Genomic DNA, 5,748 nt, shown 5'->3' with positions numbered 1-5,748 from the left:
AAGTACTGGAAGTGTACATGCAAGACAGTACAAACGGAAGAATCCCACGACTAATGAAGACAATGAAATTAATATTTTAACAGCTATAGCTGTCAATCCTCACGTGAGTACGAGAAAAATTGCCCGGGAAGCAGGCATAAGTCAAAGTAGCGTAATACGAATTCTGGCCCGACATAAATTTCATCCGTTCCACATATCGCTCCATCAAGAATTGCACGGGAATGATTTTCAAAATAGAATTAACTTTTGTCAATGGGGATTGCTTCAAAATCATTCATTTTTTTCTAATGTCTTGTTTACGGACGAAGCAACATTTACTAATCATGGCTCAATTAATCTACGGAACGCCCATTATTGGTCTGTGGATAATCCGCACTGGCTGCGAGAAATTGATCATCAAAGACAACGGAGCGTAAACGTGAGGTGTGGTATTTTGAACGACAAAGTAATTGGACCATATTTCGTTAACGGAATGATGACGGGAGAGAAATACGCTCAATTTTTGCAAGAAGATCTGCCAATTTTGTTAGAAGATGTCCCTTTACAAAATCGCTACGATATGTGGTACCAACATGACGCTTGTCCTGCTCATTATGCACGAGTAGCAAGAGAAACGTTGTATTCTCGATATCCAAACCGATGGATTGGATGAGGCGGAACAGTTTCATGGCCAGCACGTTCGCCTGATTTAAATCCACTGGATTTCTTTTTATGGGGTCTGCTAAAAGATACCGTGTACACGGATGCTCCAACAACAGTTGAAGATATGCGTCAGCGTATCATCACAGCATGTACGAATATCACGTCGGATACACTTATCACAGTTCAACATTCCTTCAGAGCTCGTTTACAACAATGTATGGACGGAGACGGCCATCATTTCGAACATTTATAAAATACAGGTATTCTGCTTCCATATTTTAGTTTTATACGTTTTTTCTGTCCTTGACCTTGAATGACCTTGGACTAATTATAGTCACTGAATTCCTAATGAAAGGGACTATCATTGTAGGTGTTTAAAAAAGGGTGGTTCCATTTAAAAAAGTCAAGGTGACCTTGATATCTCCAAAAAATGACATAAAAACAAAATTTTTTTTGCATCGTGTCAGCCCCATTGTACCATTCAACTTTGTCCTTACCATATTTTACCTATCTTTAGAAACAACAAAGATATTCGAGGTGCTAACGTTTGGTGACTCACCCTGTATATATATATATATATATATATACACATAAGAGGCAAGGTAGATTCATTGTAAATTTCATTACCATATAGACGAATTGATATAGACCATCGAAGGAGTTGAACAGAGTCATTCAAGGGGGCCGGCATGTTGCGACGGCAACACCGAAGGTCGTACCGCACCGTTCCTCCAGGCGACAAAGGAACATACCTGAAAGGGATGTCCCATTAAAAACGTGCCAAATAGCTATAAACGACCAAGAAAATTAGTTTACGACCACCGCAATTCGACAATCCCGACCCCGACAGATGAACAGCACCATGCGACCAAACTAACGAAACGACGAACGAAAAACAGTAATAAATCACGCCATTGACGAACGAAGACAAAACCAGGAATCCCTGACAGTCTCCCACTCCCATCAACTCAAAACTCCTCCCAATGCACCCACGTCCAATTACAAAACACTATATTTTCCCACCTAAATCCAAAATCATCCAATCACGATAAAACCGAACTGACGACAGACAGGACACGACAAGACAGATTAGAAAACAAATCGAACAGGCAGACGGACGAGACGAACTCTCCGAAATAAACATATATCGCGAATCACCAAGTACCATTTAAGAAATCTCGAACCGAACAGTTATAACGCGTCTTCTATAACTCGCTTCATATATTAATGTATATATATATAAGGCGCTAAAACTCAAGGAACGTAAAGAATATATTTCACAGAAGTCATAAGGAAATACCAATCCCTAAGACCTATATCCCATAAATTCCAAATTCAAGAGAACAAGATCTATTCAAATTAAAACATTGATAAAGAAATAATGAGAAAATACCTGCAAAATTACTTTTTAACCGTTGAAAACGAAACATGAGGCCCTGGGGTGACCGAGGAACCAGTCCGTGAGGTAAAGAGCGAACCAGCACTGCATCCGTTGGCGAACCTCACCCATTTGAAAACACTGAAAATAAATAATAACATGTATCCAACGGCAGAAGGTGAAGTTTTCAAGCTACTCCACGCGGTAAGGAAAATAAATTGTAGGGACAAATTGAGAATAAATGAAGGGATCGTTTGCGGTGCAATTAAAAATTGTCTGTACCTGAAATACTTGCACTTGTGAAGACTTCATTCAACGTTGATGAACTCAATGGATACATATACAATAGTATATCATGAATAAATTACTTCCGTGAATTTGACTGCAAAGTTCAAGAACATTGACCACTTTGACTCGATGATTTCATACCTCGCTTCATATATTAATGTATATATATAAGGCGCTAAAACTCAAGGAACGTAAAGAATATATTTCACAGAAGTCAGAAAGAAATACCAATCCTTAAGACCCATATCCCATAAATTCCAAATTCAAGAAAACAAGATCTATTCAAATAAAACATTGATAAAGAAATATTGAGAAAATACCTGCAAAATTACTTCTTAAGGGGGCCGGCAGGGTTTGAAATCCATATACGTATGCATGGGTCAAACCTTTTCAAACTATCGCTTCAATATTGCAATGAGCAGTTTAGAAGTGGTCAATTGTGTTTCCTAAAAGTCCAATCTATGTCTGTATAGAGCCCAAATTGCGAATTTCTACCTCATCGTGGAGTAATTTGTAATATTCGGAAGAAAATTCGAATTCTGAAGCAAGTATGACGTCACAAGATGGCTGCCGCTGAGAGATTCTCTTAATTTCGCGAGATTTAGTGTTCGTATCGAAAAAAGGGCTCTATACAGACATAGCAAAGACATGTACAAACACGGAGGTATGCATTTTTAATTGATTACTTACTTATTTACGACGTAAAATGTCTAGAAAAAAAGGCATAGCGTAACATAGCGTGACAGTCAAGGCCAAATGCCTGCCGGCCCCCTTAACCGTTGAAAACGAAACATGAGGCCCTGGGGTGATCGAGGAACCAGTCCGTGAGGTAAAGAGCAAACCAGCACTGCATCCGTTGGCGAACCTCACCCATTTGAAAACACTGAAAATAAATAATAACATGTATCACTCAATGAATACATATATAGAAACAACTTATAGTGATCATGAGTAAATAACTTCTGTGAATTTGATTGCAAAGTGAAAAAACATTGACCACTTCGACTCAATAATTTCATACCTCCCTTCATATATTAATGTATATATATATATATAAGGCGCTAAAACTCAAGGAACGTAAAGAATATATTTCACAGAAGTCATAAGAAAATACCAATCCCTACGACCTATATCCCATAAATTCCAAGTTCAAGAAAACAAAATCTATTCAAATTAAAACATTGATAAAGAAATAATGAGGAAATACCTGCAAAATTACTTCTTAACCGTTGAAATGGAAACATGAGACCCTGGGGTGACCGAGGAACCAGTGGGTGAGGTAAAGAGCGAACCAGCATTGCATCCGTTGGCCAACCTCACCCATTTGAAAACACTGGAAATAAGTAATAACATGTATCACTCAATGAATACATATATAGAAACAACTTATAGTGATCATGAATAAATAACTTCTGTGAATTTGATTGCAAAATGGGAGAACATCGACTCGATAATTTCATAGGGTGGATAATAAAAATCTCCTTGTACATTTTAACCAAAGAACCCGCCCCCCCCCCCCTAAAGAACAAATTCGGTCATTCAAAATAGGCAGAATTTTACATCAAAATAGACAGTTTTTGCGAATATCTCGGAAAATAAAGGGACCGCCGTACTGTGCGAACAAATGGCCTGTTTTCGAGAAAACTAATCAAAATGTATACTTCAAACCTAATCGCCATAATACGTACTCGCAACACACGGCACTGACAAGAATGGCTGCTCTGACGTGACTACTGGCCGACGCGAGCGAGCGAATGTTCGATGGCATTCCTTCCACTGTCCAATTGTTTGTGTCGCCAGTCGATTGTTTAACAAACGGCGACCGCCCTCGGAACCGATCTTCGCGTGTTTTTCTGTAGCTTCTCGAGGAGGGTCGCCGCCGCGTATACAATATGTGTTGGCGGCAGATGGCGGTTAGTCGGCGTGCTCCTTGCTGCTCGATGCCCAGGCCGCCACATGTCCATTTTCAACTGTCTTTATTCGGCGGTTTATTCGACTTCGAATAATTTTCGGAGGCGCGTTCGAATGCTGTAACGAGGACACAGAGTTGGGCAAAATATTTATCTAAATAAAAATTTCGAATAACGAATAAAAGATAAAAAAATTTTTATTCGTTATTCGAAGGTTCGAATAAAAAAATTATCTTTATTCGACGAGTATCGAATAAATAATTTTATTCGACGAGAATTTATCCGACGAATAAAGATCATTTTTTTTATTCGAAGCGGATTTATTCGAACTTCGAATAATTTTTTCATCTTTTATCTGTATCTTTTATTCGAAGGCTTCGAATAAATCTTCGAATAACTTTTGCCGAGCGCCGAGCATCAAAGACCCAGCGACCACTGACGACATACAATGTAAGCGGATGGAGAATCGCGCACGAATGAAAGTTTAAACTTTTAGATTTTTCAATATATCCTCATAAAATTGTGACGAGCGAATGGAGGGGATTTTCCTGATGAAAATGAGGTCAAATTCGAGTGTAATCGAACAAGTTTCACTGATACGTAATTTTACGATAAAAATTACAATCTCATTAAAGACAGTCCAAATGATGTCGTGTTTGGATTCATTTCGATCGGAACAAGCTCTACAACTCATTCGTCTTAACAATATTGTTCTGATTAAAAACATACAAAAACATACATTGTAGGCTGTTGGTCGGTCCGGTGGTCCAGTGAACGAAAACTTTGTTTATTTAACATACAAAATTGTTATTAAATATTTTTTTATATGTATGAATGTCATTTTTTTTATTATCTGATATGTATCCCTTAAAAATTTCACCTGAAACATCAAATAATCGTGACTTCCGCGCGATTCTTTCTTGGAAATTCCGAAAGTTGATATTTGAACTTAAATTGCGACGAAAGCATCTCGAAGTATCTCGTGATTTTTTGCACAAAGCTAGATCAATATTATAACTTGCCAAAACGATTAGTTCCAGATCGAAGCTTTTCAAAGGATTTTTTGTATTCCTCCATAAATAAAAAATGAGCGTGACGCAAAGGGGCTTCAGGTTAGTCCATATTACTTAATGTTAAACAACTTTTTTTGGAAAATTTTTTTTCCAGTTAATAGTTGAAACCATTTGCAATGACCCATATGATGTGTAGACCCCTTAGTATTCAATTATAGGCGGAGTAATTACATAACTTTCATCATTTAAAAATGATAAAAAATAATTCCTCTCCATAAAAAAATACTACTTAATTTAAATAATAATAGTTTTATGTAATTTAAAATAAAATGAAATAAGAAGAATACGCTTATGTACATGATTTAATGAAAATTTATGATATAGAGGTAACGGTTATTTAAATTTTAATTAAGCTTATTATTTACACGAAAAAGGTATACTTTTTTTCTTTAAGTAAGAGGAGGAAAATGCCTTACGCACATCCCAGAATGGGGTAGTGTGGGGCTCAGGTAGCAGA

General features: G+C 37.3%; 1 long non-coding RNA gene across 1 annotated transcript; it reads right to left on the bottom strand.

Annotated features, from left to right (window-relative positions):
- Nucleotides 1-3,102: 3,102 nt before the first annotated feature.
- On the bottom strand, nt 3,103-4,025 carry LOC143364023 (uncharacterized). Its single transcript, XR_013083962.1, has 3 exons — nt 3,997-4,025; nt 3,516-3,641; nt 3,103-3,191 (listed from the first exon to the last, which is right to left on the bottom strand). It is a non-coding gene; the product is annotated as an uncharacterized LOC143364023 (long non-coding RNA).
- Nucleotides 4,026-5,748: the final 1,723 nt, after the last annotated feature.

This window comes from Halictus rubicundus, unplaced genomic scaffold (assembly GCF_050948215.1).
Source record: "Halictus rubicundus isolate RS-2024b unplaced genomic scaffold, iyHalRubi1_principal scaffold0214, whole genome shotgun sequence".
Lineage (NCBI taxonomy): Eukaryota > Metazoa > Arthropoda > Insecta > Hymenoptera > Halictidae > Halictus > Halictus rubicundus.
Note: the sequence above shows the minus strand (reverse complement) of the source record. Positions and strands in the feature narration are given on the sequence as shown.